The sequence below is a fragment of the Ornithorhynchus anatinus genome, chromosome 11, assembly GCF_004115215.2.
Source record: "Ornithorhynchus anatinus isolate Pmale09 chromosome 11, mOrnAna1.pri.v4, whole genome shotgun sequence".
In the NCBI taxonomy this organism is placed as follows: domain Eukaryota; kingdom Metazoa; phylum Chordata; class Mammalia; order Monotremata; family Ornithorhynchidae; genus Ornithorhynchus; species Ornithorhynchus anatinus.
The window spans coordinates 21,722,167-21,747,000 of NC_041738.1; the positions used below are offsets into that span (position 1 = coordinate 21,722,167).

The following is a 24,834-nucleotide window of genomic DNA, read 5'->3' on the forward strand; positions in this document are numbered from 1 at the left end:
AATTATAGTGGAGGAGGATAAAAATAAAAGAGAGAGAGGAAGAGAGAGCAAGGGAAAAAAATTGCTATTGTTTTATGAAGCAGATGGGAAAGTTCAGGGGATCAGAAAAAGACTATTATTATCTCAACTGTACAGTGACAAGCCAGGAGAAGGATGTGCAGTTCTTTCCCATTCCCTGAGTGTGGGACACTGGTAGAATTCATTTCAGCACCGAGGCTGAAGCAGAAAACTTCAAAGAAATTGAGCGGTGGAATTATCGTCACTGCTAGGCTGCATATTCAGAGATGGTTTTGGTTTATGCTTAGATTTTCCTTTTGTTGCTGATTTAAACTTCCTCCTGCCCTGTCCAAAGACCAGGGTGCTGAAGGGATTAGAGGGGCAAGGAATACCTGGGATCCAGAATAGGCTGGGGAGGTGTGTGTAGTGGGGGGCTGGAGGGGAGGGAGGCATAGGGGATCATTGGCATGGTTAGATAGATCCAGAGAGTCTGATGGTCCCAGATGACTTGGGGAACTGGGTTCTTGTCCATTGTGGAGAAAGAAAAAAACCCCACAGACTGTAGGAAAACAACATGTAGCCCAATTTTCCCCTTTGAGCCTGAAAAGGAGAAAATGTGCCAATTTCAGGTTGTTTTAGAGTTGTCTAGGCCAGGATGGCTGCTGCCCCCTTGACTTCTGGTTCCTGAATGAAGGTCGTTTCTGTGAGCTAAACATAAGGGGGGTGGCAGCTGGACTGGGTGGAGGGGAAGCTGGGAGGGCAGAGGTAAAATTGATTCCCTGCCCTTTTCTCCCCTTGGTCTTTTCTCCCAAAGGGACTGTTAGGCTAAGCAAATACCAGCCATGGGAGAATAAATCTTTCCCCACTGAGAAGGGCAGTAGAGGGAACCACATGGCTTCCCTCCACAGCAGAGAGAATCGGACACAACAGAGAGGCTGGTCCAGAAGTGTGGTGGGGGCTGGGTAGCCTGGATGATTGGATGTAGAAGAGAAATGACTACAGAAGGCAATAGCTTTCTAGATGCCAACCTATTCACTGTACCTTAATCTCTTCTATCCTACCACTGATTCCTCACTCACATTGTCCTTCTGGTCTGGAATGCGCCCTCCTGCCCATTCATATCTGAGAGACCATTATGCCCCACAACTTCAAAACCTTCCTAAAATCACATCTCTTTCAAGTGGCTTTCCCAGACTAAGCCCCAATCTCATTCATTCATTCACTCATTCATTCATTTGTATTTACCGAGCACTGACAGTGTGCAGACTACTGTACTAAGCGCTTCAGAGTGTACAATACAACTGTAGACAGAGACATTCTCTACTCCTTATTCCTTCTGCACTGTCTATGCACTTGGGTCTATATCATTTAAGGCCTTTATTTTTGCCCCACCCTCTGCTTCACAGCACTTACATGCATATCTTTATATTCTGCCATTTCCCTTATCTTATTTTAATGTATTTCTCCCTCTCTAAAATGTAAACTCCTCATGGGCAGAGATCATGTCCACCCATATTATTGTACTATATTTTCCCAACTGCTCAGTAGAGTGCTCTGCATTCAATATGCACTCAATAAATACCACTGATTAATTACGGACCACGTATCAGCAAAACACAGAGCTATCTAGTTGAGAGAACAAAAAGGACTTTTTTTAAAGGTATTCATTAAGCACTTACTACATGCCAGGCTCTGTATTAAGTGCTGGGGTAGTCACAGAAAAATCAGGTCAGACACAGTCCATGTTCCACATAAGAGTCACAGTCTTAATTCCCATTTTACAGATGAGGTAACTAAGGCACAGAGAAGTTAAGGGACTTGCCCAAGGTCACAGAGCAGACAAGTGGTGGAACTGGGTTAGAACCCAGGTCCTCTGAATCCCATGATGCTCTTTCCACTAAGCCACACTGCTTCTCTATATATTAGTGTATGGAATATAAAAATTAGAATATATTAATATGACCTTTTCTCTGGTCTTAGATTGGACAGTCCAGTTTTCATCTGCTCTGCCTCCTGTTCTGCAGAGATTTAGCACCGATTCCTTTATGTTCAGTATTCATATTTTTCAGCCTCCTTCTGCCAAAGGTTCTGGTCACTGAACCTATCTGGCTTGGATAGAGCCCCTGAATTACATACACTTAGGAGGTGAACACAACACCTTTGGAGCAATTAAGAGCAAGGTACCCCAGAAAAATGCCCTTAGTGGGGCAGATTCCAGTGGATGCACCCACTGCCCACCATTACTAATCAACAGAGAATACATGGATTGATAATTTACCTAGACTTAACTGGGATAATTCCAGATTTTAGTAGGCTACCATGGACAACTGTCAAAGAATACATAAATGTCCTGGAATTGTGCTGGTTAAATTGCATTCCCTACCTTCAACCTCACTACCCCTCTTCCCCCAAGTCTAAATGCTTGGATCTCTCCATTCAGGTAAGAAAATTCTTAGTAAATGTTCATTTCTGGTGGCACAGCACTTTGGGATTTATAGTTCTGCAATCCCAGAATCCTGGGGGGCTTCAGCCCTTTAGTTCCTTTCTTTTCTAAAGGCTCATAATCTAAGGATGTTGTCCAGATATCCTGATTCCAACAAGCAGATATGGTTGGGCTAGAAGTAAGGGGAAATGAAATGAGAGTGAGCAGGAAAATAGATGGAGAAACAGAACCGGTTATCTTCTACTAAATGAATGCTGAAAAGCTGAATCCTCACTGAGATCTCAGAAAATAATGATGGAATTTATTAAGCCCTTATTTTGGTCCTCTCCCAATATTTTGTGCTATCCCAAATGATTAGTATTGTGCTGTGCCTACAGTAACAGCTCAATAAATGAGAAGGAACAAGGTCTAGTGGATAGAGCATTAGCCTGAGAGTCAGAAGGTCATGAGTTCTAATCCGCGTTCCGCCACTTGTCAGCTGTGTGACCTTGAAGTCACTTCACTTCTCTGTGTCTCAGTTACCACATCTGTAAAATAGAGATTAAGAATATGAGCCCCGTGTGGGACATGGACAGTGTCCAAACTGGATAGCTTGTGTCAACTTCAACACCTAGTACAAATACTTTTTTTTTCAAAAAAGGGATGCATCTCTGATGAATCAGGGCAGAGACTTCAGAACAAAAGCCAACTTCTCTCTTCTTCTGGTATTTTCCAACTCTTTCTCTTTGTTCCCCAAACCAACCTTCTTGTTATACCTCACTCTTCCTCTCTCCCCAAATCCGACAGACCACAGCTCTCCCTTCATGAAAGCCCTCCCTGAATTCCCACCTCCTCAAAAAGTCTTCCCCCACTAGTGTCCCACAATCCTAAACCATATAAATCCCTCTGACAACTTTAGCATTTATCATCATCAGTGGTACTTACTGAGCACTTACTCTGTGAAGTGCACTGTTCTAAGCACTTGGGAGAGTACAATACAACAGAATTGGGAGGCACATTCCCTACCCACAATGAGTTTACAGTCTATGAACTTACATATATCTATCCTCAGAAGTCAGGCATATAAATATATGTCATAATATGTGTGTGTTTTTTATTTTGACCTTTCTATTTTTATGCTGTTCTCCTCCACTAGAACGTTAGCTTTCTGTGGGCAAGGGAAATGTCAGTTCTAAGCTCCAAGTACAGTGAGCCACACCAAATTTGTGCTCAAAAAATACTCCTGCTACAGCTCCTCTTCCTCTTCCTATTACTAGTCCTTCTACTACAGAGGACCACCCATAATTCCTGAAACTGTGGGAGTTGGTAACAACCCCCTTTTTCTTAGGGACAGAAAGGTACATGACAAGTTACCACTTGATCTCAATCAATCAAACATACTTAATCGTATTTAGAGAGAACATACTGTGTGCAGAACACTCAACTAAATACCTGGGAGAGTAAAATAGGGAGAGAAGAGAAATTATCTGCCCTTAAGTATTTTACCATCTAATGGAGGTAAAGACACAAAATAATTAACAGATCACAGGAAAAAAAGAGACATGTGGATAGGTGAATGAATGAATGCTTCAACAGTTGAGTACATAAATAGATATGTATAAAAGTGCTAGGACATCTGGGAGTACAAAATTGCTAAAATGGAAGTGGGGAGGGGTTGACCTGGGGAGAAGAAACTAATTAGTTGAGTGCATCTCAGAATACAGGAGATTCCAAAGTGGGCTTTGATGTTGGGGAGAAAATGGTCTGGTGGATTGGAAAAAGGAGGGATTTACAAGCAGGAGGAAGGGTGTGAACAAGGGGGTGGAGTTTCTAGTTACCATAGCCATCAAGGAATGTTAGAGAAGCATTCTGGCCTAGCAGATAGAGCACAGGCCCGGGAACCAGAAGGACCAGGGTTCTAATTCCAGCCCTGCCACTTCACTTCTCTGTGCCTCAGTTCCCTCATCTGTAAATTGGGGATTAAAAATGTGAGCCCCATGTGAGACAGAGACTATGTCCAATCTGATTTGTTTGTACTACCCCAGTGCTTAGTACAGTCCCCGGCTCATAGTAAGAACTTGTCAAATTCCACAGTTTCTATTATTAACTATTATTATCCACTTCTGGGGTTGATTGAGGGAAGGAAAGGGTCCCCCACTCCCAATCCTCACAGGTGCCTCTTGTTCAAGGCCTGGCCTAGCAAAATCTGCATTTGCTAACAAGAAGGTGGTCCTAGGGCCCACCTTGCTGTTTTTTCAGCTTCCATGCTAGCTTTCTACTCCTCTCCCTGCCTGGAGCCAGTTCACACATTCAGCCAGAAGAAATTCCAGACCAGGAGTCCCTGGCTTAAAGGAAGGAAGAAATCAGAAACAGGCCGAACAAGACCACTGAGCAAGTTGCTGCTGACCCTCTCTCCTCCTCCACTGAGGCCTACGTCTCTGCTTCTACAGCGACTCCACGTGATCTGGCGGGATCTCAGGGGACTGCGGGGAGAAAAGATGCTACAGATGCTGGAATAGCTCAGCTCTCGGGGAAGGGATGGTAAAGTAATGCCAGAGGCAGATGTTGCCAATCCCAAGCCCCAGTGGGACAGGTGACGTTTGCACTTAGAACCAAGTCTTAAAATGTCATCTTGTCTTGGTTTTGGGCATCAGTTGGGTGCATTTATTATTACTGTGTTTTGGAACTCCCTCTTCCCCAGCCTCCTCTCCCCTCCATCACACCCGCACACTGATCAGGGCTTTAACCCCCCATCCAATGAGACTGAAATGGTCCCTGGACCATATCACTAAGCCTGGTAGCTATCTGTCTGTATATTTATCTGCATATTCAATGATTTATCCATATGATTTATCCTGATGTGTCTCTACTGCACCCTGTTAGGTCCTTATTCCTCCTCTGCTTCCCTCTCTGCAAGTACTTTTTGTCAGCCTCCCTCATTAAACAGCATAACTCTTGAGGGCAAGGAACACGTCTTGCTCCTGTTGCCCTCTCTCCAGCACTGAGTACAGTGCCTAGCAATCACCTGGCACTCAATAAATGTCTCTGATTGACTGTGGAGACAGTTGTAACACTGACTCCTTTGGATCCTGCCCGCAGCAGCCTGTCTCAATAGGAAAGCTCACCAATCATATTCTCCTTCCTCCTTGCTCCTCCTCTTTCCACTCTCCAAATATTTCCTTCATTTCCCTTCATCCTGTTGTGCTTCCACATTCTCTCTTCCTTCTTCATTCATTCATTCAATAGTATTTATTGAGCGCTTACTATGTGCAGAGCACTGTACTAAGCGCTTGGAATGTACAAATCGGCAACAGATAGAGACAGTTCCTGCCCACTGATGGGCTTACAGTCCTTCTTCTTCTCTTTACTTGCTTTCCCCTCCCTTTCCACTACATCCTTCCAAAGTTTTCACTCCCACTGCCCTCCTGTCCAAGGCGCTGATTCCATCTCAGGTCGTCTCCACACTCATGGTGACCTGCTCCACCCAGGGTCCCTCTTCCTTCTGCTCTCCTCCTCCCCCAAACCAGGACTTCATGGCCCACGACTTCTGAGCAGAAGCCCTGTCCCATGTCCCAGTACACCGCCACCCTTCAAGACTGAGGAGGAACTAGGGAGCCTTTTCCCTTAATCCTGCAGCGAAGGCTTCGGCACACTTAATATTCACGACAGATAGAACATTTCACGGTGAATTGGACGCACATTCAACTGGAAATGAAAATTTTATGACTGTTCTCACTCCGAGCTGCAGATTACACCAGCTGAGAAAACACGGGCGCAAACGTACAACCTGTGAACTGTAAAGTATATTAATAACGAAACCACAGCCTGGGAAATGAAGGCTTTATTCTGTTGATATTCTGCTCCATTAATGGAAGGCGCTCCTGCTAGCTCCGTCCCATTAGCCAGCAATCTGTGCAGCGAAGGGGCCGCGAGACTTCGGGGGCCATGGTAGGGGGCTGCCCTCATGGCCGACCTGGCCGTGACTACCAAACAGCGGGAAAGGTTACAGGTACTCTCTGTCAGTGACATCAATTAGTGATGCTTTGTGGATTTAAACAGGCAGGAGGTGGCTTGATTCAGCAGGTGACCCGCACTCTGGATCGGCAAGGTCAAAATTGGAAAGGAGGTCTGTGAAGCAGAAATGGTGGGGGAAAGAAATTGGCAGATAAGGAGGAGAAGAGACCGGAAGAGCCCAACAGAAATGAACGAGAATTCAATTTGTCCTCCCAGATCCAGGGGGCAACAGAGCCACCTAAAATGGACGTTGAAAGGCCTATTTCCTACTTCCGCACACGGCAAGATCCCTTCCTGCTTCCATGCCCCTTCCTGAAATAAAGGCCCCAGGGCAAAGCCCCAGACTTCCCTGAGGCAGGGTGGCAGACTGGGATCTCAAAGCACCAGGACAAAATGCCATCCCTGCACCAGAGGATGGCAGGCTCCAGTCACGTAGGGCCGGTTGAATAGCAAGGCCTAGTGAGCAGCAGCCTGGCCCAGTGGAAAGAGCATGGGCCTAGGAGTCAGAGGACCTGCGTTCTAATTTCAGCTCGGCTACTTTCAAGCTGCATGACCTTGGGCAAATCACTTCACTCCTCAGTGACTTGGTTTCCACATCAGTAAAGGAGGGATTCAATACCTGTTCACCCTCATAATTAAATTGTGAGCCCCATTTGGAAAAGGGAAAATACCTTTCATTCCTTCATTCAATTCAATCCTATTTATTGAACACTTACAGTGTGCAGAGTGCTGTACTAAGTGCTTGGAAAATATAATTTAGCAACAAAGAGTCCCTGGCCACAACGGGCTCACAGTCTAATCTGTTTATCTCATTTCTACCCCTGAACAGTGCTTGGGTCTAGTAAGTGCTTGATGAGTACCACAGTTATTACTAATTATTTTATAAACACAGTGGCCTTTGGGGTATTGCAGGTCTGGGAACCCAAGACCCAAGGCTAAAATTGCCTGTTTCATCTGAGGGATGCCAAGCGTCCCCAGCCTTAGCGAGGGACTCCCTCTTCAGCCTTGAGGGTGGTTGCCACGGGCTAGGGTAAAGGATCAGCCTCCCCGCGTGGCACCAAGCCCGTCTCCTTGCTGTCAGCCCTTGCCTGGGATGATTTACCGACCTGCAGTGTAATTAGTGATGATTGGAAAGAATTCAAGAATCCGATGAGCCCATCACAGGAGCTCAGGAGACGGGACAGCAGATGGCGGAGCTGAAAATGAGAGCCGGGACCCTTTGGTGAAGGGGGGTCCGGTTCCCGGCAGCTTCCCCGTTCCAGTTCCTCTGCCTCTGCTCACGGCCCGGGGGGCTGGCAGCCACCTGACAGGGCTGGCGGGGAGAACAGCTTGATCTGAGGGAGCTCGGTGGAGTCACCAACTGGCCCCAGCGCACTCTTCTGCAGCATCAATCAAAAGTCTGCGCGGGGCTGCAGCCCTGCCTGACCTTGAGACCCTCCAGCTACGATGGTCCCTGGTGGACGACGAGCTGGTGATAACTCAGTCAGCTGGACAGGCTTGAATGATGAGCACATCCCAGGGGCCAAGAGTTAAATGGGGACACAGAGGTCATTTTGTCCATCTCTGCTTCAGGAACAGGTCCGCCATGGGATTACAAGCTGGTCGGTGTGCTGGTGCCTTAAAGAAATAAGGCAGCTTGCCTAAATTCGGACCATTGCTCGCTCTCCCTCCTGCATTGTCTATGCGCTTGGATCTGTGACGTTTGGCCAGTTGATATTCACCCACCCTCAATCCCACTGCCCTCATGTTCATATCCTTAAATTATTTGTTATAAATTATTTATTTATATTAATGTCTCTCCCCCCTAAACTGTAAAATAATTAAGAGCAGGAAACATGTCTGCAAGTTGTCTCCCAAGTACTTAGTATAGTGTTCTGAACATAGTAAGAGCTCTATAAATACCACTGATTGCTTTATTGATAAATTGCTCACTGCCTCTCCGACCTGGGCTCTGGGGTGTTCTTGAGAATCTAGGGCTAGAATTATGGTATTTATTAAGTGCTTACTATACGCTAGTCATTGGGGTAGTTACAAGATGATCAGATCAGACACAATTCATGTCCTACACAAGACTGGTACTTTAAGAAGGATGGAGAACCTAGAGAAGGAAGCAAAGGCTCTGAGAGATAAAAACCAATCAATAGTATTTATTGAGCGCCTATTGTTTGTGAACCACTGAACTAAATCCTTGAGAGAGAATAATAGAATTAGAAGACACAGTAGCATTGTAATCTCCCAAACACTTTAGTACAGAGCTCTGCAACAGAGTAAGCACTCAATATATATGATTGATTGCTTGATAATAGTAGTAGTTAAAGCATTAACTAAGTGCTTACTGTGTGCAGAACACTGTACTCTGAGCCAGGATACACAGGTGGGAATTAGACACAGCCTCTTTCCCGATCCCTGCCCTTAAGGAGTTGTTAATCTGGCAGGGGAGGTGGCGACTAAAATTAATTGAAGGGAGGAGGAAGTTAAGTGACTTGCCCAAGGTCATACAGTCGGCTAGTGGCAGGAGCAGGATTAAATCCCAGGTGTCTTGAGTGACAGCCACATCATACCCTGTTCCCCTTGCAGGGGAGAGCTGAGGCACACTTTTAAAGAAAGACCTAACTGTTGCCTTACTTTATTGAGAAGCAGAGTATCTTAGTGAAAAGAGCAAAGGCTTGGGAGTCAGGAGGTCATGGTTTCTAATCCCTGCCCCACTGCTTATCAGCTGTGTAATTTTGGGCAAGTCACTTCATTTCTCTGTGCCTCAGTGACCTCATCTATAAAATGGGATTAAGCCTGTGAGCACCATGTGGGACAACCTGATTACTTTCTACCTACCCCGGTGCTTAGAACAGTGCTTGGTACAGAGTAAGTGCTTAACAAATACCATCATTATTATTATTATTTTTAGTGAGATGGAGAGGAGAGGGGAAGAAGGTGGAGGGCAATAGTGGCAGGAGGGGAGCAAAATGACCCTACTTTTGGTGGGGTCAGTAGCCACGCTGAAAACTAAAGACAAAGTGTGCAATGAAGATTTTCAAAGCACTAGACATATAGAAGGGTGGAGATGAGAGTGTTTCACCTCTACTCAAAGAGCTCCAGGAAAGAGTCTACCAACCAACTCCTCCTATCAAGGATCAGCAGAGCTAGAAGAAGGGTCCTCTTCCACCAGAAGGAATAAACAGGAACCACGAGAAACCCCAGTTTGATGAGGAAGTGTCTGGAGTATAAGCTGAATGCTGAGGTCTGAATCCTGACTGATCTGATGAAGAGAGAAACCAATGCTAATAATAATAATAACTGTGGAATTTGTTTGGCACTTTCTATGCACCAAGCCCTGTCCTAAGCTGGTAAATGCAAGATGTTCAGGAGGGTCCACAGTCCCATCTCACATGATGCCCGCAGCTAGATATTGAATCCCCATTTTACAGATGTGGAAATTGAGACACGGAGAAATTGACTTGTCCAAGGTCGCACAACAAGCAAGGGGCAGAGCCGGAATCAGAATCCAGGTCTTCTGCCTCCCAGGCCCGTGCACTTGGCCACACCGTTTCTCTTGGTGCTCGGATCCTGGCTACAGCAATAACTCCTGCCATGAGTTTCTGAATCAGCTGTGCACCGTTTCTACTTCCCCCTCTCCTCGGCCCCCGCCAGCCTCCCAGCTCATGGTTGCTCCAGCCTTGTGCGAGTACACCGTGGAAGCAAAAATGAGTCGAGTGTGGTTCCTGCAGCTGAAACGTCCTGATGTTGACAGAATGAGGACGCCCTTCCCCAGCTTGGAATTGTATAATAATACCTCGGGGGAGTCCTTGGCAAAGTATGGCCAAAATATAATTAGTTTGCACAGCTATTAGAGCCTGATAAAAGGTTTTAATTTGTGAGGAGATTGGCCACGTCGCCGATGCTCTGGATGACTCCTCCTGCACATTCTGTGTGGCAGCCACTTCTGCCCTCGGACGGCAGCCTGACATCCCGTGGTGGGCTGCGCAGAGCACACTGAACACACTGCTGATGAGAAAATGAGCTTTGACTTCTCCTGTGGCTTTGGTGCTTCAGGAAGAGGAAGGAGGGTTAGGAATCTCAAGAATGACCCCTAGCCAGAGTTGCTAAGAGGAAACCCATAATTCTGAGCAAAATTCACTCTGGATTCCCCCCAACAGGCCACCACGGATCCTCCATGATTCCACAACGGGCCACTATGGATCCTTCATGATTCCCCACAGCAGACTACCATTCTCCCCTCATGCTTCCATCCCATTGATTGGGAAGCAGTATTGGAGAGATCACTGGGCCTTGGAGTCAGAGGAGTTGAGTTCTAACTCTGACTTTGCCACTACTCTGATGAGTGACCTGGAGCAAGTCATTTAACTTCTTTGTGCCTCATTTACCTCATCTGTAAAATGGAGATTAAGACTGAGCCCCATGAGAAAAATAGACTGTGTCCAAACTGATTAGCATGCACCTAACCCAGCACTTTGTACAGTGACAGGCAGATAGTGAACACTTAACAACACCATTAAAAAAAATCAATCAGTCAATCAATCATATTTATTCAACACTTACTGTTTGTGAGCATTTTGCTAAACACTTGGAAGAGTACAATATAACAGAATTGATAGATGCATTCCCTGCCCAGGTACTTAGAGTCTAGAGGGGGAGACAGACCTTATCAAAAACGAATCAATTATAGATACTAATGTAAATCCTGTGTAGCTGAGGGTGGGGTGAATAAAGGGTGAAAATCCAAGTGCAAAAACACTGTAGAAGGGCGCAAGAGAAGAAATGAGGATGCAGTTGGGGAAGGCCTCTTGGAGGATATATGTTTCTAAAATAGCTTTGAAGGTGGGGAGAGGGATCGTCTGAAGGGAGAGGGAGTTCCAGGGCAGAGGCAGGACATGAGAGAAGTGTTGGTGGCAAGATAGATGAGATGGAGGTACAGTGAGTGCATTGGCCTTAGAGGAGAGAAGAGTGTGGGTTGGATTCTACTAAGAAATCAGAGAGGTAAGGACTTAGGAGAGGGCAAAGTGTTTGAGTGTTTTAAAGCCAATAGTAAGGAGTTACAGTATTATGTGGTAGTGGATGGGCAACCTCTGGATGTTCTTCAGGAGTAGGGAAACATGGACTGAATGGTTTTGCAGAAAAATGATCCAGACAGAAGACTGAAGTATGGGAGAGACAAGGAGCAGGGAGGTCATTAAAGAGGCTAAAGCAGTAGTCAAGGTGGGATAGGACCTGAATTACCAATATAGCAATTTTGATGGCCAGGAAAGGGCAATTCTTAGTGGTGTTGTGAAGGTTAAGCTAACAGGATTTGGTGATGGATTGAATATGTGGGTTTCATGAAAGTGATGAGTTGAGAATAATGCCAGTGCAACAGGCCTGTAAAACAGGGAAGTTGATGGTGCCATCATTAGTGATGGGAAAGTCAAGGGGAAGACAAGGTTTGGGTGGAAAGATGAGAAATACTGTTTTGGGCATGTTAGTTGGAAGTGTCACTGGTATATCCAAGTAGAGATGTCCTAAAAGCAGGAGGAATTATGAGAATTTAGAAAAGGAGAAAGATCATGGCTGGAGGTGTAGATTTGGGAATCATCTGCATAAAGATGGTAGTTGAAGCCATGGGAGAGAATGAGTTCTCCAAGTGAGTTGGTATAGATGGAGAATGGTGTAGGGGACTCAGAATTGAGCCTTGAGGAACTCCCACAGTTACGGGGTGGGAAGCAGAGGAACCTATGAAAGAGACTGAGTGTCAATAAATCCAAGGTTGGGTAATGTTTTCAGGACAAGGGGGTGCTCCACTGTGTTGAAGGCATCTGAGAGGTCTAGGAGGATTAGGATGGAGTAGAGGCCACTGGACATGGTGAGAAGGAGATCACTGGTGACCCTTGAGAGGGCAGTGTTGATGGAGAGAAAAGGGCAAAAGCCATTATGTCAAGGACATAATGGGAGGAGAGATCATGGAGGCAGTAGGTGTAGAAAAGTCTCAGGTAGCAGGGAAGTGGGGCAGTAAGTGGAGGGAATAGGCTTCTAACTGGTGGAAGTAGGCCACCATGGTTCCACCCAACAGGCTATCATGTTTTCAACCAACAGATCATGGTGGTTTCCCATGGTCCCAGCCAGCAGGCCACCATGGTTCCACTCAGCTGGCCTCATAGTTTCACCCAGTAGGCCTACATGATTCTAGCCAGGAGGCCACCATGGCTCCACCCAGCAGACCACCATGGTTCCCTCATGGCTTCTCCCAGGGGCAGCCTCTGCAGCAGGAAGTGGAGGCTGATGATGTGCCAAGAGGATGGGACTCAGAGACCAGTATCATCATCTCTCTGACCCAAATGAGACCAACAGGCTGCTCCTGAACAGGCCAAACTTTTGATAATAATAATACTGGTATTTGTTAAGTACTATGTGCCAAGCACTTCTAAACACTAGGGAGTATACAAGGTAATCAGGTTGTCCCACGTGGGGTTCATAGTCTTAATCTCCATTTTACAGATGAGGGAACTGAGACACAGAGAAGTTAAGTGACTTGCCCAAAGTCACACAGTTGGCAAGTGGCAGACCCGGGATTTGAACCCACGACCTCTGACTCCCAAGCCCGGGCTCTTTCCATTGACCCATGCTGTTTCTCTAATGATGAAAATGGAGGGAAGGAAAACATTTGAGTAGCAGAGAGTTTCCCAGGACGTCCCAGGACGTGAATAGCTTTGACTTGGACTCTGGGATGGGAGACCCACAGATAGTTTCTGAATTTTGATCATTAGCCAAAGACAAACAAACATGATAAGTGAACCAAGGAGATGCTACCTAAGAAACGTAATCTATCATGCACTGGAAAGGACACTAGAACAATGGCTGGACTCACACCTGATAGCATAATATGCACTTTTCTTGGAGTGATCAGCTTCAAAAGGAGAGAGTACACGCACACACACTGAGCACTCACAGCAAAGCCGAAGACATTTTTGTAACTTTCTTAAGCACTTCTTCTTAACAAAGAATTTCTGAGCTTGTAACATTTACTATCCACTGTAAGGAATGCTGGGCTTCAGGAGGGGGGAGGCGACAGGAATATCCACCAATAAACTACTCACACAATTCTCTCTTCAATATCACGATCCCTTGGGTTACAAAGTGTCTCAGTTATTTTAATAATTGTGATTGAATAGTTATTTTTTGGTTTCTCTGAACTCAATACCTTTCTCTCTGGATCCTTGGGTTCTCATAAGAGAGTAAGTTTTTAGGGGACCAGGGAAAGAGTGGCTAAGTTAACCTTACCTTTAGTTAGGCCAGGTCAATCCAGAAATGTAGGAAGATGGCCTGAGAAATTTCAGAATGGCAGACAAATATCACAGAATTGAGAGTATCTTTGTGAAACAGGCTGGTCTACCTAGCACCACCCCCTAGCCGTTCCTGTTCACATTAATAGCCCCGACAACCATATCCAAAACAGAGGGTGCTCAGTATGTTCAGTTTACAGCTCAGAGTTCTGGGACTTTTATTTCAGAAGTCCCAGAATATGGATGAATTGAACTACTCCTTGTCCCATCCCACTCCAAACACTTCTGTTTCCCTGCTCTCCCAATCTCTGACAGGGAAAGAGAAGATCCATAATCTAGGAATCATTCTCTGATGGGTTACTAGCCAGGATGGAAGACAGGAATTCTAATGTGCTCTTACCATTTCTCTGCAATGGCTGAGAAAGTTTATTTGCCTGAGATAATCTTCTGGGACTCAAAATCATAAAGAAGTAGAAGAAACCTGGTAGTTCTGCTCTCAAGCATGATTAGGCCCATCAGCAATGTCTGATCTCCATATACTTAGAGAAGGTAAGCTTCTTGAAGGGAAAAATATGTCATTAATTCTATGATACTCCCCAACACACCCCTCAAGATTGCACCCGGAGAGTTTCCAGTACTCTACCAATCTTGGCTATGGGAGGGAGAGTCAAGCAGAGGCATATCCATTCCATTCCTAGCTTGGGCAGTGGTTAGCGAGTGGAAAGCAATCTGCTACAAGTCAAAACTTACTTGTGCTGGGCAGCAGTGGCATGGGAGAGAGTCGAGGATGGAGACTCAAGTTTACTGAGAGGAAAAAGGTAATGTTAAACCACTTCCATATTTTTACCAAGAAAACTCTATGGATACATTGCCAGAATGATTGCAGATGGAGAATGGGGCATTCTGGGAGAGATGCGTCCATGGAGTTGCTATGGGTTGGAGACAACTCAACAGCATAAGGCTCCCCATTTAGGTAGTACAGGGCTCTACCCACTATTGGAACTCAGTAAATACTATTGATTAATAATCAATAAATAGTAATTGACTGACTGATTGATTGATTCTCTGGATTAGGCCTCCAAATACTGCATTAAACCTGATTTAGAGGAAAGGAGTTCTAATCCCAGCTCTATCCCAGGTCTCCTGTGTATCCTTGGATAAACCACTTTATCACTCCGTGATTCAGTTTCCTCATCTATACAATCTTGCTCAGTTCTGGGTGAAATCAGAACTGGGGCCAAACTGATTATTAGATATTTACCTCAGGGTTTAGCTCAGGGACTGGTTTCTAGTAACTACTAGGCAGTTACTACTCAGTAGCTAGAGAAGCAGCGTGGCTTAGTGGAAAGAGTGCGGGTTTGGGAGTCAGAGATCGTGGGTTCTAATCCCAGCTCTGCCACTTAGCTGTGTGACTTTGGCCAAGTCACTTAATTTGCCTCAGTTCTCTCATCTGTAAAATGGGGATTAAGATCCCTCAGATGTAAACTGAGGATTAAGACTGTGAGCCCCATGTGGGATAACCTGATTACCTTGTATCCCGCCCCCGCCCCCCAGTGCTTAGAACAGTGCTTGGCACACTGTAAGCGCTTAACAAACAAATACCATCATCATCATCATCATCATTATTATTATTACCATAACTAAAATACCATATTTGTGCTGGGGTAGGCTGCCAGGAAAATCCCCTTTCTATTTAGAGATCAAAGCAAGTTGCAGAAGGAAAGGGATTTCCCTATCCTGTCCACCTAGAGTGGAGCTGCTAGAGACTTCAAGCAGAGGAGGAGATAAAATGTCAGATAGTAATTATCAACATATCCACAATTCATTTATTTATATTAATATCTGACTCCTCTAATAATCATAATAAGGATGGTATTGGTTAAGTGTTTAGTATGTGCAAAGCACTGTTCTAAGAGCTGGGGGGTATATAACGTGATCAGGTTGTAGACGTGGGGCTCTCAGTCTTAATCCCCATTTTACAGATGAGGGAACTGAAGCACAGAGAAGTTAAGCGACTTGCCCAAAGTCACACAGCTGAAAATTGGCAGAGGCGGGATTAGAACCCATGACCTCTGACTCCCAGGCCCGTGCTCGTTCCACTGAGCCACACTGCTTTGTTAAGGACTTACTATGTGCCTGTCACTATTATAAGTGCTAGGGTAGATACAAGGTAATCAGGTTGGACACAGTACTTGTCCCACAAGGTGCTCACAGTCTCAATCCCCATTTTTTACAGATGAGGACACTGAGGCACAGAGAAGTAAAGTGATTTGTACAAGGTCACACGGCAGACAAGTGGCAGAGCCAGTATTAGAACCCAGGTCCTTCTGATTCCCAGGCCCTTGCTCTATCCACTAAGCCCCAATGTTTTTCCTGGCTTAGTATAACCAATTCTGTTATATCGTATGCTCTGAAGAGCTAGTACAGTGCTCTGTACACAGTAAGCACTAGGTCAGTATTATTGATAAATACGATTGATATTAAGGCAATGCTGAGACTTGTAAAAGAAGCTGTGGGGTTCCTCCCACGAGTTGTGCTTCTGTGTCTTGGTCTGCAAACCGTTGTTCTCCTCTTGCCTGGGAAAACAATGGCTGGAATCACATCTGACAGCACAAGGAGCACTTTTCTGGGATTGATCAGCTTCAAAAGGAGAGAGTGGACTTGGAAGTGTGGAGACCCATGTTCTAATTCTAACTCTGTTCTTAGCCTGCTAGGTAACCTTGGCCAAGTCACTTCACCTCTTTGGGTTTCAGTTTCATCATTCTCCATTCTACTTCATAGGGATACTGGGAGAAATTCAGGTTATTATTATTATTATTATTAATCATCATCATCATCATTACTATAAGGGAATCTTACAAAACCCATCAAAATTGCCCACACTCAAATCGCATGGTGAACCCCCAGGAAGCTCCTGGGTAGCACTTCTCCCCCAACGCAAGTGGCTGAGGCTATCCTAAGGCAGCAGTGACCAGCGGGGACCTCAGAAAATTCAAATCGAACCCTTGTTCACCCTGTGACCCTGCCCCAGTAAGATTTTCTTTAATCTTTAATTATGCTTGCCTTTTAAAAGCAAAATGATTATTATTGTTTTGGCTCTCCTTTGAGGAGACTGCCCTCCACCCTACCCCAGACATGGATATAGTAATTGGGTTTCTAATAAGTGCCCCAAGATCAAAAGCGGGTTTGCCTGATGCAATAGGTTTCCCGTTGGGAGGAAGTTCAGCTATGGATAGTCCCAATTTACACCACCTGCCATTCTTTAATACTTCAGAAACGAGCTGTGAAATTGTAGAGACCCACTCACCCCTTTGCTGAGTGAATTTCACTGCAGCAGAAGGGTGATAGTAGGGAGGGTCGGACCGCAGCTTTAGGAAGCAGGGCCGCCACCCCTGGTTGTGGAAAGAGTGGAGTTCTAGAATTCTCCAGAGTCGCCACAGGGATACAGTGCTAATTATCACCTGAGTCGTCTGGCCAGCCCTTCCCTTCTACATTGATCAGATCATCCTGATAACTGCTCGACTCTCTACTGTGAGGACACAGGTCTAGGAGGAACTGAAGCCAACACTGAAGTGTGTAAACAGATCATTCTTTTTCAGTTGAATTTGCTGGTTGGGTTGCGAGTGCTGCAGGTGAAGGGCACTGGCTAAGCTTCCAAATCAGAGAAGATCCTTCTGGCTGCTCGGCTTGGACCCCAGCTCTCCAGCCTGGTACGTGAGTCAGTGTAACAAGGATCCAGACCCAGCACACCGGTTCACCCTGGACTCAGTTGCAAAACAGTGACACCATTGAATGACTACTGTATGCAGAGGGTTGGGTTGCAAACTCGGGCAACATGCCCTGCCCTCGGGCAACTTACCATCTAAAGGGGAAGTTGCGCTGATATAAATCAAAAAAACTATGGCCAAACCTTCCCGATCGGCTCTCTTCACCTGCTACTCAACAACTTGCTAGCTTTCAGCCAAATGAACCTTCTTTTTAAAAATGTATTATTAATGGTATTTGTTTAGTGCTTACTATGTGCCAGGCAGTATACTAAGTGCTGGGGTAGAAAAAAGTTAATCAGGTTGGATATAGTCCATTTTTCATGTCCTACATTGAGGTTACATTCTCAGTCTCCATTTTACAGATGAGATAACTGAGGCACAGAGATGCTTCTGACTGTACTTCACTTTGGACTCTCCCACCTCCATCCCCTCTCTCACACTGTTCCCCAGCTTCTAATTCCCCCTCCCCACATCCAACGGACTACAGCTTTCCCCATATTCAAAGGCGTGATAACTGGAAGGAGCCAGAGGGGCTGAGGGAAGGTTTTTTTAGGATAAAGAAGACACGGACATGTTTGAAAGCAAAGGGGAAATATCCATTAGAAAATGAACAGTTGAAGATGGCAGATGAGGAGAGAAAAAAGGAGGGGGAGTGTGTTTTACAAAGGTGTAAAGGGATGGGGTCAGAAGCAGAGGTGATCAGGGTAGATTTAGAGAATAGATGAAAGATTTTGATGTATTTATTTTTTCCCACCTTAGTTGCAAATGTAATAATAATTGTGGTATTTGCTAAGCACTTACTACGTGCTTGTCACTCTACTAAACACTGGTGTGGATATGAGCAAATTGCTTTGTATACTGTTCCTGTCCTATATAGGGCTGACAGTCTTAATCCCCATTTTACAGATGAGGTAACTGAGGCTTGGAGAATTTAAGTGACTTGCCCAAGGTCACACAGCAGCCCAGTAGAAGAGTCAGAATTAGAACCCGGGTCCTTCTGATTCCCATGCCCATGCTCTATTCATTAGGCCATGCTACTTGTCTTCCCTGCTGGAGTTTAATTCCTTATGGGCAGGGCATATGTCACCTCCTTATTCTGTTGGTACCCTAAGTCTATCTTGCTTGTAAGTCATTTCAAAAGCAGTAATGGAATAATAAGTCTGTAGACTATGGAATGGAACGGAATTGATCCAAATTGCTACCACCCAAATTGGTGCCAGGATGATTCAAGTGCTTATCATAGGTTGTCTTGACTAATGCATCAACCTCCTCACTGACCTCCCTGCCTCCTGTCTCTCCCCTTTCATTTTCCATGAAACTGCTTAAGAATCATCTCCCCTCTACTACTCAAAAACCTTTAATGGTAGCTCAGTCATCTCCACATCAAACAAGAACCTCCTTACTATCAGCTTCAAGGCACTTAATCAGCTTTCCCCTTCCTCCCTTGCCTCGCTGATCTCTTTCTATAATAACAATAATAATAATGATGGTATTTGTTAAGTGCTTACTATGAGTCTAGCACTGTTCTAAGCACTGGGGTAGGTAGAAGGTAATGCGGTCATCCCATGTGGGGCCCACAGTCTAAATCATGGAGAAGCAGCATAGCTCAGTGAAAAGAGCGCGGGCTTGGGAGTCAGAGGTCATGGGTTCGAATTCAGACTCTGCCACTTGACAGCTGTGTGACTGTGGGCAAGTCACTTCACTTCTCTGTGCCTTAGTTCCCTCATCTGTAAAATGGGGATTAACTGTGAGCCTCCCATGGGACAACCTGATTACCCTGTATCTCCCCCAGCACTTAGAACAGTGCTCTGCACAGAGTAAGCACTTAACAAATACCAACATTATTATTATTATCCCCATTTTACAGATGTAACTGAGCCACAGAGAAGTTACTTGCCCAAAGTCACCCAGCTGACAAGTGGAAGAGCCAGGATTAGTACCCATAACCTCTGACTCCCAAACCCATGCTTTTTCCATAACCCAATCCACACATTTCACTCCTCTAAAGCCAACTTTCTCACTGTACTTCGATCTTATCTTTCTCTCCACCGACTCCTCTACCACCTCCTCCCTCAGGTCTGGAACTCCCTCCCCATTCAGACCACCATTGTCCGTACCTTCAAATAATTTGTTAAATGTGTATTGTGTGATATACATGCTATTAAGCCCTGGAGTAGACACCAGATGATCATGCTGGATATAGGCCCTGTCCCACATGGGACTTGCAGACTAAGTGGGAGGGAGAAGATGTATTGTATTCCCAGTTTCCAAATAAGGAAATTTAGGAATAGAGAAGTTAAGTGACTTGTCCAAGCTCACAGGATAGCCACGTGTCAGAGCCAGGGTTAGAATCCGGGTCCTCTGACTCCCATGTTCTTTGTGCTAACGCATTCTGTTTCCCTTTCACAGATCTACTAAAATCATATCTCCTCCAAGAAGCTTTCCATGACTAAGGTCTCAGTTCCCCAGTTAGCCCTCCCTTCTGCATCACCTAGGTACCCCCATAAGCTCCTTGGTTTTCACTACACCCCAATAGCAGTAATGTTAATATCCATCTGCAATTTATTTTAATGCCTGCATCCTCACCTTAATCTGTTAGCTTCTTGTGGAAATAGATCATGTCTACCACCTCGACTGTATCGTACTCTTCCAAGTGCTTAGTATAGTTCTCCACACATAGTAAGCACTCAAGTTTAGTACAGTGTTCAGCACACAGTAAGTACTCAATAGATATGAGAAGCAGGAGGGAATTACAGGAAGAAGGAAGGGCATGAACAAGGAGGTGGAGTTTCTAATTACCACAGCCATCAAGGGATGTTAGGGAAGCAGCACGACCTAGTGGATAATAATAATAGTAGTAATAATAATTGTGGTATTTGTTTAGCGCTTACTGTGTGCCAGGCACTGTACTAAGTGCTGGGGTGGATACAAGTAAATCAGGTTGGACACAGTCCCTGTCCCACCTGGGGCTCAGAGTCTCAATCCCCACTTTACAGATGAGATAACTGAGACCCTGAGAAATGGAAATCAAGTGGCTTAAGTGAACTACTGACCTAAGTTCATAGGTGATGCAGAAGGGAAGGTTAATTAGGGAAGTGAGAGTTTAGTCAGGTGCCTGGGAGTCAGGGCATCTACCTGGAGTCTCATCCCAGCTCTGCCAAATTCCTGTTGTGTGACTTTAGCCAAATCTCTCAATTGCCCTGTGCCTCAGTTACCTCACATGTAAAATGAGTTTTAAATTCCTCTTTTTCCTCGTGCTTAAATGTAAGCCCCATGTGGGACAAGGAATGTGTCCAACCTGATAATCTCATATTTACACCAAGGTTTAGTAGAGTGCTTGACACATGGTAAGCACTTATCATATACTGCTATCATATACTATTATCAATATTAATAATAATAATAATAATAAATGCCACAACACTAATGCAGAAGGCCAATCATACAGTTTCCTTATGCATACTTTCTGATTGGCCTTGGGTGACATGATTGACATTTGATGCCTGATGCCTGGAAGGATTTGACTTCTCGCTCCTCAACCCAGCACTGGCATTCCTGGACCTAAGGCCTGAATAGAGACTACCCAGGCCAGGAGTAGGTGCGAAAGGGAGTAAAGCCTAAGAACTATTGATGTAAGGGTGGACTTTAGGATTTCTTAGGTTGGAGAGGAAGTGGAAATCATCTTGTGAGTCTGCCCAATGAAAGGGTACCCACTCCATGCAGGCCCAACACCATACATGAGATTAGTCCCATGGGATCAGACTAGCTTAGCATGGAACTAGGATTTCATGAGAACATTCCCCGGAAACATGAGTTGAGGAAAAAAAACCAGCCATTTCTGGCTTACACTTGATGAATGATAGACTTTGGGCATAAAAATAATAATTTATCAATTCAGCATAGGCCCTGCATTAAAGAAAGAGAGAAACTGGATTCTGGGCCACTAATTCTGACTCTGCAGCTGACTGATTACTGCTACTAATAATAATGATGGTATTTGTTTGTTAAGCCCTTACTAGTGCCAAGCATTGTTCTAAGCACTGGGGTAGATACGAGGTAATTAGGTTGTCCCAAGTAGGGCTCACAGTCTTAATCTCCAGATGGGGTAACTGAGACATAGAGAAGTTAAGTGACTTGTCCAAAGTCACACAGCTGATAAGTGGCGGAGCCGGGATTAGAACTCATGACCTTTGACTCCCAAGCCCGTGCTCTTGCCACTAAGACACGCTGCTTTTCTACTACTACTACTGACTACTTTATCACTTTGATACTCAACCCACCTCCAGCATATAGCACTTCTCTCCATCCCCTTACCCTCTGCCATTTCCCCTATCTGCAATTTATGTGAATGTCTGTCTCCCTATCTAGAATGAAAGCTCCTTATGGGTAGGGAAAGTGCCTATCAACTCTATTGTATTGTACTCTCCCAAGCATTTAGTATAGTGTTCTGTACACAGTAAGTGCTCAATAAATACTATTGATTGATTGATTGATTCTTTAAGTGAAATTGTTTATTTGCAACATTCATTTTAGACTGTGAATTCTGTGAGGGAGAGGGACCTTATCTAATTCTCATTTGTATTCTCTTTCCTAGTTCTTATTACAGTGCTCTGCACAATATAATTGCTTAATAAATACTATTATTACTTCTGCACTCAATCAATTCAGTACTACATCTGAAGAAAACCTTGTATTCAATATTGGCCAGGTGACTTCAAAGTAAGATTAGTGTATGTTACACAGCATAGCTCACAACATCCTGCAGTGCCTGTATAGAAACCATCCTACTCTAGTTTCTTCAGTTATCTGTTCCAATTTGCTTACATATGAATAGTCTATATTAATAATAATAATTATGGTATTTGTTAAGCGCTTACTATGCGCCAAGCACTGTTCTAAGAACTGGGGAAGCTACACACCCCAAACTTCAGTTCCTCTATTTCTTAAATAGAACTGATCTGCTTCTGTGTAAAATGCATGTACCAGGCTTCTGTAGTATGGTTTCAACAGGTGAAATGCTGGCATTTTGGAAAAAACAACACAAAACCACAAAATAATGAAAGTGGATGCCACCTGCTGCTTAATGGCTGGAGCATTCCTAGTTTTGTTTTCAAACCAAGAAATGGGGATTGATTACTGGCCAGTTGTGTTGCGGTTCAGAATGATTCACACTGGGCTTGTGCCTCCTGATTGGTTAAAGAGTATTCATGATGGGCAGCCAGTAACCTGGAATGGATCTGTGGCCCTGACCCATGACTACCGGTTCCGACTCTGGGGATTTATCTGAAGCCCCCAAGATGGGCACTGGGACTGGGGGTCAGTTATGGGAGTTGTCAAGGCCTGAGATATTTTCTGGACATCAGTGCATTTCAGGTGAGGCCTTGGAGCAAGGACTGGGGTATCAGTCTCTTCTAATGTTTCCTGCATCTTTACATCCCCCTTTCTCTTAGCATGCTATGTACTGGACATCAGTATGGAACTGAGCTAAACCGGACCCTCTTCCAGACAAATTTGGTTGAGAAATCCGAACTGCCTGATGTGGATGTGATCTTTTTGTACATTCTAGCAAGGAAAAGGCATCAGCTTTCCTTCATGCCTCAAGCAGCCTAAGGCCCTGACTCTAAGGAAGGATTCCAGCTCCCCGAGATTGTGCTGGAGAAACCAGGGCTCCCTTCTAGCTCACTGGGCTTGCTGCTTCATCCATCTGGGATGAGAGAGAGGCCTAGGCTCAACAAACTACATTTACGCACCTGTCAGTGACAGGGTGTAATTCTGTCATTAGCATACACAACAAGGGAGGTTGAGAGATTAGACATCAAACAGACTACAAGCACCAGAAAGTGGGCCAGAGATGGCAATCATGTAAAGGCAGAGAGCCCCTTACCCAGCAGTCTCTTCGTTTGATGGTTGAGCTAAGTTAACATGGATGGAGCCATTTTGATCCTTTTTAGTATGCTTTAGCTCCTTTTTTTGGAGCTATGTACAGTATAAGAAAGGGCAGTCTTCTGTGTGCTCAAAGCAGTCTTCTAGACTCTCAGTTAACTGTAGGCAAGGAATGTGTCCGCTAACTCTGAGAAGCAGTGTGGCTTAGGGGAAGAACCATGGGCTTGGGAGTCAGAGGACTTAATAATAATAATAATGATGGTATTTGTTAGGTGCTTTCTAGGTGCCAAGCATTGTTCTAAGAACTGTGTTAGATACAAGGTTGTTCCACATGCAGCTCACAGCCTTAATCCCCATTTTACAGATGAGGTAACTGAGGCACAGAGAAGTGAAGTGACTTGCCCAAAGTCACACAGGGGACAAGTAGCAGAGCCGGGATTAGAACACATGACCTCTGACTCCCAAGCCTGTGCTCTTTCCACTAAGCCACACTGACTTGTGTTCTAATCCCGGCCCCACCACTAGTCCACTGTGTGACCTTGGGAAAGGCATTTAACTTGTCTGTGCCTCAGTTACCTCATCTGTAAAATGGGGATTAAGACTATGAACCCCATGTGGGACAACCTGATTATCTTGCATCTACCCCAGGGCTTAGAACTGTGCTTAGCACATAGTAAGCGCTTAACAAATACCATAATAATTATTATTATTATTGTATTGTGTTCTCCCAAGCCTTTAGTACAAGGTTCAGCAAACAGTAAACTCTCAATAAATGCCATTGATTGATTGACAGTTGGAATGGTGGTCTTTCAGCAACAACCATGCTCAAATTCACCAGTTTGTCAAATTAATTCTTTCAATCATATTTATTGAGTGTCTACTACGTGCAAAGCACTATACTACATGCTTGGGAGAGTACAAAACAACAATAAAAGGACACACTCCCCGCCCACAATCAACGCACAGTTCAGAAGGGGAGATAGACATTAACATAAATATAATTCACCATCACTGACATGAAGAATACACATACAAAGACACACAGACACAAACACCCAGATGCATGCAACTTGTTGGCAGGGGCTTGCCAACTAATCAATCTGTGGTATTTATTGAGTGCTTACTGTGTGCAGAACACTGTATTAAGCACTCAATAAATACCACTGATGGATTGACTGATGGGTAAGAGGCAACTCTTGTACTTGTTGTCAACCCTCAATATTTCTCTCAGCTTTTCCCTTCCCTTCCCCCTCCTTTCTCAGAGTAATTTGGGCTCTCCTCATCACCAGCTCTCGAGGTAGAGTGAGGTTGAAAATTTCCCAGAAAGATTCTCCATGGATCTACACTTAAAAGGCAGGGGACTTGTATATATGTATGGCGTGTCCCAGCTTTTGCTCTGGAGCATTTTCAGAGCTCTATCAACAATATGGGAACACTCTTGAGGTTGCAATACTGAGCTGAGACTGTGAGCTGTCCTATTCAC

General features: G+C 44.8%; 1 protein-coding gene and 1 non-coding gene across 6 annotated transcripts in view; one reads left to right on the forward strand and one right to left on the reverse strand.

The window, feature by feature from the left end:
- The window catches only part of NTM (neurotrimin), a 1,126,386-nt gene that overhangs the window by 116,451 nt on the left and 985,101 nt on the right, over positions 1–24,834 (reverse strand). The window lies entirely within an intron of this gene.
- LOC114815360 lies at positions 14,304–14,441 on the forward strand. The gene has a single exon (XR_003763123.1). It is a non-coding gene; the product is annotated as a small nucleolar RNA SNORA7 (small nucleolar RNA).